We start from the raw sequence: 15,134 nt of genomic DNA, 5'->3' as shown, positions 1-15,134 counted from the left end.
AAATTCCAAGTCTCAAAATAGAAAAACACTTAGGCCTTTAAGAAAATCCTGGGTAAGAGGTTCTTATTAAAATTTTAGGAAATTTTTAAAGCACCTAAAATGTCCGCTAACTTGCGATTTTTCGGACTATTTGAAAATTATATTTGACTAACTTTGAAAAAGAGAAGTTGATTTTTTGAAAAGAAAATGATTTTTTAAAAGGGACTTGTATATATTTTGAAGACTTAGTAGGAAATTTAACTAATTCTAATACAAATAAGATAGCAAATAAGAACGTAAAGGGAAAAGGGGAGAAATAGAAGACTTAGGCTCGTAAACCCAAATGTATTATCCCTGTCCTAATCTAATTGCGCTTTTGGCCCACCTATACCTGCCCTGATCTAAATATTGGACTTTTGACCGATAACCTGTCCTAAACTACTTTTTTGGACCTTTTGACCCATAATCAAACTCACCTGTATTAATTTATAACTTTGGATTCGAGACCCCAAATAAATGAATAAACGAACATATAAAAACACATGAACAAAAATAGAGAGTTATTAAGTCTCTTAACATCATCATCAATGGGTTTTAACCCACTTTTTTTCTTCTATCTTCTCGCGTTTTGTGCTCCATGTTTTATCCTATTGATCCATCTTTGAAAGTCTTCTAAAAGGATGGGCTTTAGTGACCCATTGCGTAATGCAAGAGAAAAGAGTCCATTTGGACTCCCAAGCGGGTTCATGCAAAGAAAAAAATAAAGGAATTCATATATGTTTGCAAAAGTAAATAATCTAATCGGCAAAGAAACATGAACCACACACATATATAAGAATCAAACAAGGATACCATAAGGGGCGATAATGAAAAGTTTAGACAAAATTTCAAATTTTGATCAATCAAATACTACATTCTAAAATATGCAGAATGTTCAAAAGAAAAGTTACAAAATTTAACTTCAATCAGCCAAAGTAAACATTATTACCTCACGAGCAAATTCTAGCTAAAGAGGAGGTCAATTAAGCAAAAAATAAAGTTTATGAAAAGAAAGAACAAAAGAAAAATAAACACAGGAACATAAATTTCAGAAAGTTCAGACCTTTGGAAGCTACTTTTGATACTCAAGTATCAATAAAAATCTAGTAGAGTGATTAGTGAAACATATTCACTTATAAGAAAAGACGAGGATAAATCTTACACCATATTATACTTTAGAAGTAAAGAGAGGAAGAACCATTTGAAGGCATCACAATGATCCTTAACCTCTAGACAAAGTGTTCTAATCTCCTATTGCGGTGACTAAAAATTACAATAGTAAAAGACTTCCTACCCATGAATTTCCAAACACTTCTCAAATCTTTTCGAGATGAGAATAAACTACTGTCAAAGAAAAATAAGGATAAAGGTTGATTCTTTTAAGAGGAGGATTGAAAGCAACTTCGAAACAACATGATAAATGTTGAATAAATTTCATTTAGGCAATTCTATACATGAACACGACCAAGATTGAAGAGAAGATGCATAAAACTCATCCTACCCCTCTCTTTGCAAGTTCTAAGAACTTTGAGTCAACAAGTATCCATGAGAGTTCACGGGATGATTTGTGACCAATATAACATATCCCTTTCCCTTTCTTGACATTATTTACCAAAAGAACTTTAGGAATATTTCTACTCGATCATAAAAATCCAAACAAACACAAGACTAAGCAAGGAAAAAGCAAAACATTCCAACAACATCAAACTAAGGCCATAAATGAGAACTAAAACAACTGATATTCAGCTATATAACTAGCAAGTCAGACCACCATGCCAAACTAGCAAAAATTGATGTTATCGTGATTTCAAAAAACAAACACCAAACGCAAATTATGAGACCGACGCATTGAGCTCACAGCTGAATTGAAGAATAGTAAATAAAAAGAACACTATACATTGGACATTTAAACAAGATCAGTGCACATTTAAACAAGGTTAATACAGAAATAATAGTCTAAGCCTCGCGACGAAAGATGTTGAATCAAATAATAAAACACAGAATGTTCGCAATATGTGCTAAAAGGGAATTAACATCTAAACAGTGATATTAATACGAGATAGGGAGTTCAAAACGTCAAAATCAAAACTATACGACATTAACAATGGAGCAAACACTGTCGTATGAAAAAAACGTAACAACAACCATCACAAATGAATTCTATGGCCATCGAAGGCGTCTACAACAAAAAATCCCAACATTCAAGACTATTAAATACTACAATGACTATAAAAAAATGAGATGAAGAAGAAATAAAATCGAAACTAAATGGAAAAATTTTACCTTTTTTGGAGCAGCAAAACAGAATCACAAGCTTCGTCGGAATCAACCACCACCGAAAAATATCATCGTCAACTCGTAATCTTTATTTAGCCGATAAATTTCATGAAACAAAAATTTTCTACTAAAAAAATGATACTATTTTTGCTTGAAAGTTTTTTCCACCTCCAAGACTTGCTCATTTTGCTCAAGAATGAGGTTTTTATAGGAAAAATTTTTGGGTTCCTTCTGACATTTCCATCGATGTAGGAGAAAAAACATTCAAGTTTAATTCGGGCATTCCAAATAGGAAATTCGGATTTGGGATTTAAGAGATATGGGGGATGAGCTGTAATAGTACAATTTGGTACGGATTTAAAAATTCAAATTTATGAAATCTTGTTGAGCTGTTGCGATTGTTTTTGGAATACAATGGTGTTGATTGTTGAAGTTACTGTTCGGATCAGATTTGGGTTCGCCAGGTCTGGTCAACGCGATTTGGCATCGGGTCGCCAAAATCTGATGCCGGGTTGCAGTTTGACTTCGGGTCAGAGATGGGTTGTTGTTTTGTCATTGAATTGGTCGATAGTTTGCTGGAGTTTTGTTAATTATTATGGACATTATTGTCTATTATTTTTGTCGCGTTTCGTTATTCGTTTAAAGCTGTTGCTGTTTAAGGGAGAGAATAAATTGGGAATGGGCCGGGTCGGGGGTTTTGGATTGGGCTGGTTGTGTTTCAAGGTTGATTTGGGCTGATGAGTTGATTGTATAATTATTAGGCTGATTGTATAACTATTTCGTGGAAAAGGGAACAATGGGTTGGAATTGAATTATGTGAGGAACTAAAATTGAATTACAATTTAGGCAAATTTATTTATATTCTAGCCAAATTGAATATCAATTGGTCAATTGCATTACAATCGGGGCTATTTTAATTTCAATTGAGGTCAAATTTAATTAGTTGGCTAAATTGAATCGCAATCCAACACGAATTAAGTAACAAATTAACCCCGAGTTTCTTGATTTAATAAAATCAAATAATATTTTTTCGAATAAATTTTTGTCAAGAACAAATTAAGTTCAAATCAAAATTTTAATCATTTAGATTTATTTTCAAGATAATCCTTGGTTAAAATTTGATATTTCCTAAAATAAATATTTAAGTAACAAAATTATATAATTTCATATAATTGAATATGATAATATATGATCGTCACTTAAAGTAACAAAATTACCCAAGTAAATACTTTGAAAAGCTTTTATTCGGATGAAATAAATATTGTAATTTTATTTAAAAATCGAAGAAACTCGAAATTAAACTTAGTTATGGAGGGCAAAAATTAGCTGTCAACAACTGTCCCCTCCCTTTGGATAGGGTGGATGCAAGTAACCCTTGGCAAAGGGAGTTTGACGTTCCTAATTTTTATCCGACTAGAAATTCGTTTCCCAAAGAGGTTAGTTATCGCACGAGTTTTGGAGTTATGGTTGGACATAGGTATTAGGTTTTCTACATATATCAGGTTGCATGAGAATTCAGGCCACTTGTAGTTATAAAGCTTGATTTTAAACATGATTTCAAGAAAATTCACGAGTTATCTCGGTTTTGGAGTTTTTGATGAAACTGAAAAGTTGGGGAATAAAGGTAATTGGGGGGAGGTTGGAATGCAGTTGAGTTTTCTATATATAGCCCAACCTACATATCCTTGAGACTCAGGAAATTAGACTTCTTGTAGTTCGACACAATTGATAGAAAAGATAGTCTTTTATTTCAGACGATCTTTGGCTTAGGATGAGTGATAAGTTGATCAAGTTGCAGAAAAGAGGCTTGTAACCTCTTAACCATGAGTGTGGGATCCTTAAAATCCATAGGCAAGAACTTACCTGGACATAGTTTCAAAACTCTAAGTGCGTTGTCAGCCAAATTTGGAAGAAAAAGAAGATTACCCTCTGTATGAGTTTAGAAATATCCCGAAGGTGAAACTGAAACTAGAATATCCCAGAATACCCACATGTCTTATAATAGGGGTGTGGTTGGATGGTTTGACGTTCCTCTCTAGACTATGTCCCGTTTTGCAGTTAAGAAAAAATTCCACATTGTGATGCATCCTTTTTGCAGTCGTCCGCACCTGTGGTTTTGATTTGAGATTTTCATCCTCTCAAATTCTCTCAATAATGTCTCAAACAAAAATCGTTAGTGCTAAACATAATTCACGAAAGGGGTATATAGTCTTTTACCATATCTCTATGTGAGTTGTTGCCAAAAAAGTGAAGTCATCCTCTCATGTACCTGTTCGAAAGGAAATAAATTGCAACAAAAGACACAACAAACCTCTTGGTTGTTCTATAATTATCTCATTTGTCAGTTGAATATGTCTTCAAAGTAGGGTGGCCCTTAGGATATTGACAACACTTTATGCAGAACGGTCCCTGCAACCGTGTAATCCTATGTTGAATCGGCAACCCTTTAGTTACCTATAATGCTTGTTGTATGATAACCTCTCCGATTATTTCCAATGATTCTTTGCATATGGATCTCAAGTAAGTTTTGCGCATCTTTTGTATCTATACGACTTATAGATTTTCCTTGTATTGTCAATCTTTGGATAATCTTGTGCATTATTTGATGTTGGATACGAGGCAACTTATAGATATCCTTTGAATTGCTAGATTTTAGGTAATCCCACACATTATCCGACCCTGGATATGAGATAGCTTACAGATATCCCTCCAATCGCTAGCTCTCATGTATTCCAGAGCATCATATACACTATGACTTATAGATATCTCTCAAATTGATAGTCTTTTGGGTAATCCTGCACATAATCGATCTTTGGATATAGCGCGACTTATATATGACCCTTGGACTTATCAATTTGATAATCTCGTATATTCTCCAATAAGAATTTAGTTGCTACTTATGGATAACCTTCAGACTATCAATTTTTGGGTAACTTTACACACTATCCAATTAGGATGTTGTTGCATCTTACGGATGGCCTATGAGCTATCAACTCATAGGTAACTTGTACACTATCCTATTTCAAATAATGACTTATAGATGACCCTCAAATTGTCAAATTCTAGGAAATCTCATATATCATCCGTCTTTTGATAGCGACTTAACGACATCCCTTCAAATTGGGTGCTCTAGATACATTCAGATGCTGATTCATAAAATGATTAGATATCTTCGATACCAGCGTTTGTGTCTCGTGTGTCAATAGATATTAAATGCTGATGATATCCTCCAAGCTAATATTTATGTCTCGCGTGTCAATAAATATTAAATGCTGATGATATCCTTGACGCTAGTGTTTGTGTCTCGCGTGTCAATAAATATTAAATTCTGATGATATCCTTAACACCAACATTTATGTCTGTCAACTGATATTAAATATTGATGATATCCTCGATGCCAATGTTTGTGTCTCGTGTGTCAACAGATATTAAATGACCCTCTAGGCGATGGCATAAAATGGCCCTCTTAGTGATGATATAAAATGAACCTCTTGGAATGGCATGAAATGGCCCTATTGGCAATGATATAAAATGACGCTCTTGGCAATGACATGAAATGACCCTCTTGACAATGATATATGATGGCCCTCTCAGCAATGGCATGAAATGGCTCTCTTGACAATAATATGAAATGGCCCTCTTGGCAATGACATGAAATGACCCTCTTGGCAATGATTTGAAATGATCCTCTTGACAATGACATAAAATGGCCCTCTCGGCAGTGAGATGATATAAAATGGCCCTCTCATCAAATGCATAAAATGGCCATCTAAAAAATGTGATGATATGAAATGGCCCTCTCAGCAATGACATGAAATGGTTCTTCCGGTGATTTGAAAACTGTTTCACCTGGGTTTGTTTGTCTGCATTTTGCTTTCAGCATATACCTGTACTCAAGGTAGACAGTCAGTAGACACAATGTCTCTCTCACTGGCGACCACAGTCAAGATTTATAATAATTTAAATGACTAATCCGAATAACTTAGTTAGCTTATCATCCTCTTTTAGATAAGTATCTAAAGGATAAACCTGCCGAATATAACCCAATGGGTAAAATTCCTTATTGAGGGACTTGTCGAATACCGTTTGCATCAACCCATGGTGAATTTGGGGATGACTTCTTACTCTTCCTTCTTTGGAGCAATCCTTTGATCATGGCCTTATAAGGCCGATACTTTGACTGTACCTGCACTCAAGGTTCATATTTAGTAGACACAAAGTCACTTTTGCTAGCGACTATTTTTTAGAAAAAATCTAAACACAATATTTATATAGAAAATAACGCCCATTTATTTGTCTTTCATGGTCTTAAGAAATGAGATAGACAATTCAAAAGGTCCTTGATAAATGGGTATTAACCCATCTTTGGGGCTAACCGAAAATACCGTTCTTGAGTATTATATACTTTGGTGGTTCCCAACTCTCTTGGGGATTTTTGAAAAAAGATTTCCAATTTTACGTATTGATTCCTACATCCACAGAAAAATGATTAGTTTTGAGTGATACTTGTCACATCACTAGAACCAACATAAAATAAACTGTGTAACAAAAATAAACAAACAACTTAAAATAAGACAAAACAACAAGGACACCACATCTCATTAAAAGAAAAGATAGAAGAGTTTAAACAAAAATGACAGAGAAACAAAACAAGATAGATTCCAAACTACAAACCTTAAATAATTGGAAAATAGAAAGAGAAACAAAATAAACTACCAATAATCCTTCTTGGTAAGGAGATGAGTGGCTTCTCAATTGCTAAGCTTGACATCTTAGCCACTGAGTTGCATATCATCATGACTAGAGCTTTCACCACTGTCAATGTTCTGCACCACAATTAATTTATCTTAAATCAGCTTTTCTATTTCTCTTTTCAAAGCACGATAATATTCAATACTGTGACGCTGAACATCAGAATGATATGAACATTGTACATGAGGATCAAAATTTCTTGAATGTGGGTCAGGAGTATACACAAGGAGAGGAGTGATCATGCCCCATTGTAGTAATTTCCCAAATATACTAGCATATGATTCTTTAATTAGCGTGAAACTATCCTTAGGATTATGCCTCTTCTCATTATTTAACTTGGATCGAACATCGGGCCTAGAAGGTCTTTGATATGTTTGTGGAGTTGGAGGGTGACTCTGAGGCATTGGTGCCCGTCATTATGAGTAAGAAGGAAGTTGAACATATGGTTGTGCGTAGTATACTAGATATAGAGATGGGAAAATAGAGTATAATATACTTTGGGAGTGATTATAGAAAGCTTGGGTATGAACTTGGGCTTGATACTGACGATAACGGCGATGTCGTCTTCTTGGATGTGCCCATTCTCCAACTACAATAGCAGTTGCATCTTTCTCATTCTTTTTCCCTCCAGTTTCTCTTAATTGATTGCAATATTATCCTAAATGTTTCACGAATTTCTTATGTCCATCTTGCTCCTCAAATTTCGACATCTCAAGGATTGGAGGAAGGTTAACACTTGAAGATATGCCCCAGTCTTTGTATGTAACATCTTCTTTACCCACAAGTCCTAGGAAACTTTTCGTAGCATTTTCTGCACTCTTTATTTTCCAACCATTTTCTCTGGCTCTTTTGGCATACTAGGCTTCTTGTTAAGAAATTTTGGTGGTCCAGTTAACTTAAAAGTAGGCTTAGAAGTATAACACTGATCACCAATAGTATTGAACATGAATCCACTAGCAGCATGGGTAGGCACAAACGTTGGGCGGCTATCCAATGTGGATCTCTCAACAGAGGATTGAGCAACAAAATCATAGACGGTATGTGGTGCTATGAATGTGGTAGGCTTATACTGAGGAGTTAAAGAAAGAGTGGTGGAAGTATTGGAATGCTTTAGGCTTGGAATGAATTCTGAGTCATGTTGCAGTACATCAACAACAATAGAAAACTGACTTTGCAATTTCGGTGGAAAACTAGAGGTGTTTGTAGGATCAATAGAGAAAAATGGAGGGGGAGGCAATCCACTAGCCCAAGCTCAATATATTTCCATCATTTGTTGTCTTAGTCTCAAATTCTCTTCCTTTAAACTCTCATTTTTATGACTTTTTGTTTGATCCATGAGGTCACTCTCTATATCCTTGTTGAATATAATTAACCCTTCCTTGGATTTGGTGTGATATGGAGGACCATCTACAATGCCACAAACCAACCACCTTAAACTAACTAAACAAGAGATAACAAATGTGTTAGAGTTCAACACTTTCTCAAAATCTTTTGTTTTTCTCTTTCTTTGAAAAAGATCACCAAACCCAAGAAGGGCACCTACGTATCTCACTCCCGAGAGAGGAGAATCAGGTGTGCATAGTTTGTGAAGTTTGTCCACAAAAGGACCAATAAAACTCTTTTTTTTTTTTTTTTGAAATTTTAAGAAGAAAAGAAAGTAACAATTTGTCAAATGAATTGACGAAGATCTTTTTGAATTTTTCAGTTTTAACACCCCTATACAAAATAAAATCTACGATTACCAAAGAATTTGTTTTTGAATTTTTGAGTTTTTAATTTCATACGAAAATGAAACTTGAAGCTATTAAAGGAAAATCTTTTTATACTTTTCTTTTAAAAGATGTATATGACACCTACTCTATATAAAAAGTGAAGAAAATCTTTTTGAATTCTTTTTCAGATTCGTATACAAAATGAAACCTATTATTACTAAAGAAAAATCTTTTTTTTTGTGTTTTCAATTTGTAATTTCATACGAAAATGAAACTTGAACTTATTAAAGGAAAATATTTTTGTAGTTTTCTTTTAAAAGATGTATATGACAGCTACTCTAAATGAAAGTGAAGAATTTTTTTTGAATTTTTCAAATAAGATCCCCAAACCCACAATAGGCTGCCTACGTATCTCACTCCTGAGAGAGGAGAATCAGGGGTGCGTAGTTTGTCTAGATTGGATAATTAAAGATACTGATGAACCATGGCTTGAGAGACACGACAAAAAACGTCAATAAAATCTTTTTGAGTTTCCAGTTTGACACTTTACATAAAAATGACACCAAAAACTATGAAAGAATTTTTTTTTTGGCATTTTCATTATATGAAATGTACAAAACTTCTACCATCCTTTTGAATTTTCTTTATAAAAAACCCCTATTAAAAAAATCTTTTTTTTTTATTTTTGAATTATGAATTCTTACCAAAGAAACAAAAGGAAATTTTTTTTGATGTTTTTTTTGACAAATGAGTGCAAAAGGTAAAATATCTTTCTGAATTTTTGAATTGTGAAAATCAAAAACCATAAAAAACACTAAAAAAACTACAAAACTCATTTTTTTGATTCACCTCTCTTTTCTTTTCCTTTTTTTCATGCCTACACACCTTTATTTAATTATAGCACATGCTCTCCCCAAATCAGTCCGTCAAATGACCATATTACCCTCAAATATGGTCCCTCTAGGTCTCAATATGATGCAGATAAGCATGACCTAAAGGCTGACCTACGCTGGGATCCACTAACAAGGCCGTTCGGGTGAGCATATGGTTGATAGTGACTACTTTGTTTTCCACCTACTCCATACATCCAATGGATCCCCATCCTAAAATAAGGGTGACTCAACTAGAGTTCGTGTACACGACGTGTACTCCGGGACTTGTTGTAGAAAAAGTTGACTCGGGTTATGCAAATGTGCCAAATATAAAGCGGTAACACATAAGAAGAAAAAATATAAATTCATGCTAGTAGGCATTCAACATGATAAAACAAACACACAATAACACAAACAACGTCTATACACCCATAATGTCAAACTAAGCCAATACAACTCCAAAAATAAGCTTAAATTTTGAAAAATCCCCAGTAGAGTTGTCAGAGCTGTCACACCCCTTTTTCAACCAAAAAAATTATTGATTTTAAGTTTGAAAAGATTTTTATTATCAAAGTAACAAAAGATGAAAATTTATTTCGAAAAGGATTATTTATATTCAAAACTCAGAGCCACCACTTAACATAAATCGGGTGTGCCAAATCACCTTTAGAATTCCTTTCTCAAAATGATTTGACTCTTTAAAATAGGTTTGCAAACAGAGATTCCGATTAAGGAATTCTGTTGACCGAGGGGAAGGTGTTAGGTACCCCTCGATCCTGTGGTTCGACCACGGTCTCTTTGAAAAGTGTATCAGCTAATTTGACACTAAGAGTTTATAAACCACATAAAACACACAACAATTAAACAAACAAACACAAACAAAACAAATCCCAAATATAATGTCCAGTCCAATTATACAGTCCCAAAATAGAAAATACGGAAATGTAAACCTATGCTAACCTACACTAATCCTAACTACGCTCCAATGGTTTACCCGATGCGTCGGGCCTTCATCACGGATGTCCTCTAAGTACAAAAACTTTATGGCATTCCCCAGTGATTAAGTACAATATACCTTCGGGGCATTCCCCAGCGAATGAATACATCTGAATCAAATACAGTAAACTAGAAAACATTCAACACACACACATTCAAGCATTCAATAAAACATCATTCCTAAATTTTGCCTACCGAAACCTAAACTTTTACCTATTAACCTTTTGGCATAAAATATGATCCTATCGAGTCCACAAACTAGATATTTATTTCGAATTTAAAAAAACAACGATAAACCAAAATTAAACTAAATTCACCCTTTTTATCAATTTCTCAATTCCGTCCCAAATTCAATTAACATCAAATTTCCACAATTCACGATTACTATTTCAACAATCCACAATCACTTTTTAACAAAATTAAGCAACAAACTGATATCACCCAATATTCAATCATGCCTCACACAAATCAAACACATACAATGAAATAAAATAAGAAGAGATAGAATTGGACCTTTAGATAATTGATTTTTGTTGATAATAACGAGTTAAAGAAATTCAAACTTGAACCTCGAATATAAACCTAAACGACTAACCAACTCGGTATAAGATGATGCAATCACAAAACTCGAGAGTTTGATTAAAATACAGAATCCGCTAAGAAACTGGCAAATATTCAAACCAAGAACTGCGAAACGAGACAAATGAGACCCACACATAAATTCTTACTGGAATGAATCTTAATTTTATTGGAATCAACCCAAACAGGTCGGAATCAACCCAAATAGGCTAATTTCAGGCTAATTTAATCAGCCGATTCTAGTTTTCGGTAACAAAGATGGGTTTCAGTCGAGTTTATAGTGGATTTTAGGGTGAAATCAGAATGGGTGAAGTGGTTTTCAGTGAAGAGTGGCCAAAAAACTTGTTCTACGATCAATTTTCTTCTCTCTCAAACTCGTCACGTTATTCTCTTCGTCTGTGTATGTTCTTTTTCAGTGAGGGATCAGTGTATGCATGAATCCTTGCATGGTAGATCTAAAAAAAGAAAAAAGAAAATAGAGATGATTATGGCTTTTTCTCTTCTGTTCTCGTGTGTGTATATTCTGAGAGAGTTGGGGAGTCCCCAAAAAGGAAAGAAAATGGAGATGATGGTCTCCTTCTTTGTATGTTCTATCCGTTGAAAAAGGAAAAGAAGAAAAGAAAAATTGAGTCCCTCCCCAAAGAATGGCGTGTGTTTGTGATTTTTGTATGCCTGTATTCTCTCGATGGAGGAGCTGTATGAGTTCGTGTGTGATCAATTTTATGTGCTGTTTCTCATCTTTTTTTGTCTTCCCGTCTCTTTTCTCTGTAATGTGCCAATATGTAGTATGTATTCTGTTGTGTCTATTGTTAATGGGAAAAAATAAAATCCCCTCCATTATGAATTGTGTGTGGCATGTATTTTTCTCGAGGGTTTGTTAGAGGGGTGAGGACCATGTGGGTAGGGTAGGGGAATTTACTAGGGGTGGGGTAGGACAGTGGTTAGGATGAGGTATAAAAAATTAGTTAGGATAAGGAAATATTAAGAATTAGGGAATTAATTTTTTAGGATTTGGTTATTATTTATTTCCTTATGGGGAAAGTGTAGAGTGGTTGAGGGTGTATGATAAGGTGTAACAAAAATGAATAAAATTGAATTTCGGGAGGGACAAAATTAGGTGTCTACAATACTCTGTGTTGACCTCCTTCAATCCTTGGTTTGTTCCTCGCCATCTTTAGGGTGGTCCGTCATGTTGGGAATTTCACTCTGACTCCCCGTTCCAATAGATATCTAGACAATCACTAAGTAAAAAGATTTGTATAGATTTTCAAAAGTAGTCTTAACTTTTAGAAACTAGTTTCAAAAATTCCTGTAAAAGGTTTGGAAAATCTTCACTAGTCATGTCATGTACTAGCTCAACAAACGTCTTTCTCTTGGTTCTGAATGTATTTGACATTTGATGGAGGATTGCGAGGGATTCATCGTCATTGAGGCTTTCTATCAGAAGTTCTATCATAGCCGAAGATTTAGTCTACCTAGACTTTGTCACAACTGGTGATATCTAGAACTTGCCTTTGACCTCTGGTGCTGGGGAATTTGAAATATATTCCAATATATTAGTGGAAATTTTGAGGACCATCTCATAATTTTTGCCCAGTTGCTACTATTTGAGATGATCTTGGCTTGAGAGGATTTGAAGTCTTTGCTGATCTTTATTCTCTTTGTTGGATGATGATCTTCCTCTTGTGAATTTTTGAGATTCCTTCTCAAAAATTCTGCCCCAGTTTTCATTTCCTGAGGTTATATGACGAGCCATTGAGGAGCCTACATATACCGTTGTAGCAGGAACCAGGTCAAACATAGTTCAGGACTATGCTAGGGATAGAAAAATCTAGTGAGTTGATCGAAGCCGACATAGGCCACCTACATATCCCTTTTTTGGAAATTCAGGTCACCACGTAGTTCATAAAAGACAAGGATAAATTCAAGTTCACCACATAGTTCATACAAAAAGGGGAAGGGATTCTAGGAAATTACATATCATAAAACAAATACTGTCGTAAAGGCGATCACAAATAAACCAAGGAAACAAAACCAAAACATTCTTCAAACATAGCATCTCTTTACTGCATCAGAATTGCGCGTGCTTCTGCTAAGTAAACACTAACACTTTTCTCTTTGATTTCATTATGATCGACCAGGTTGACTATTCTAGTTTCATCCAATTTAGTTTTTTCTCGATTTTCAAATTCCTCTATATCTTCTACTAACTGCTCCTCATTACCTTCTTTTGATTCATCATCATTCCCTTCACTTTGTTTCTCTAACCCTTGACATGACATGACATTGAAAGGCTTTAAATTACTGCTACTGAAATAAACCAAGTTAGATAATAACAAGATAATAAAAGACAATAATAGAATCATATTTCAAAAATGAATGTTGAAATGAAGGGAGGCCTTTTCATTGAAATTTGGGAAATAAATACAAACTATAGCTCATAACTCGCGCAAATGCGGGCCCATGCCTTTTTTAAAGCAGTAAAACATGAAAAGAAAATTCAAGACATAAAAGGGTGGATCACGAGGCCTCCTCCGGATCATCACCAATTTTTAAAACTACTAGTAATTGCCTTTTCATCTACCACGACGAGCGATGAGTTATGATTGGAGTGGAGGTCTAGTTTTTCAAAGCCTCTCCTGGTGCCACCTTCCTCACCTCACCAGAATTAGGGAAATCCTCAGGTAAGGCATTGCATCTCTCAAATAAATTTCCTATCCCATCCCCAAGACCATCATCTTTTGATATCTCGCACATAAGACATGACTGGTACATAAGTGGCAACGGTTTGGACAGACTCATCTTTGACTTATCTTCAATCTCATCTCCTTTCTTGGCTGGTACACAATCCAATGCTAAGATGCTTTTTCTGGACCATAACGGGATCAATAATTTCTTCTAAATTCTTACCCAAGACACTCAAGGCAGCCACAACTTTCTCTATCTTCTCCACTCCTTTTGTCTTTTTAGGATTTTTTGAATCCACCTTAGTAATAGTCTTGCTAGATACCCATTCGCCTGTTGATCATGCTAACCGTGGCTTTCCCATGATTAGACAATAGATTACTGGTGATATTTGGTGTTGGAGCTTGAAGAGTGATAATCTTCTAATCAATCAAGTCTTGGATCTTCTGTTTCAGGTTGATGCAATCTTCAGTATTAGCCGGCCACTCCTGAATGATAAGCACAGACTTGATCAGTCTAAAAGAATTAGGAATTAGGTTTGGTAGGTCTTGATGGAATAGGTTGTAAGTAACCAGCTTTCATCAATCTTCCGAAGAGCTGGGTACGATTTTCAGCCAATGAAATGAATTTTCTAAGAGTTTTTTTTTTGAGGTTTAGACGTAGGGGGTTATACTAGTTTTGATTAGCGGGAGGAGGTACTTAATGATAGTTTGGAGGCACTTGGACGTTTATTTGGTTGCTGGGAAGGGTAGCTTAAATATAAGACTGATAATTTGGCTGCCACACTTGGTACTAGGGTAAAATATTTGGAAGTGGAGTTTGGTATTGAGATTGGATATTTGGAAGTAGAGCTTGGTATTGGGATTGAGTGTAGAATACAGGCTGAAAACTTGGTGATGGTAGAGAGGAAAGAATATTCTTAGGCTCAAATTTCTTCTTTAATTTATCAATAAAATTAGTAAAGACTGCAATCACATGCTCTCTTTTCTTCTTTGAGAACGCAGAAGATTCAGATGATGTTGGGATTTTGATAATTTTTCCCATTCGGATGCCTTAGTCTAACGACTCCCCGATCTTTATCAAATCTATGAAAGTTGCTCGGACCGCAGATACCATCCTGTATAAGATTCTCCCTCCCGAGCGCAAGAGAAACCGATACCATTTCCTCCTCAGACATGAGGGGTTATACTTTAGCAACTTCTTTTCTCCAACGAAAGGCATAGTCTCAGAAACACTCATCATT

Source organism: Capsicum annuum, chromosome 6 (assembly GCF_002878395.1).
Source record: "Capsicum annuum cultivar UCD-10X-F1 chromosome 6, UCD10Xv1.1, whole genome shotgun sequence".
Classification (NCBI taxonomy): domain Eukaryota; kingdom Viridiplantae; phylum Streptophyta; class Magnoliopsida; order Solanales; family Solanaceae; genus Capsicum; species Capsicum annuum.
This window is presented reverse-complemented; position numbering follows the sequence as displayed.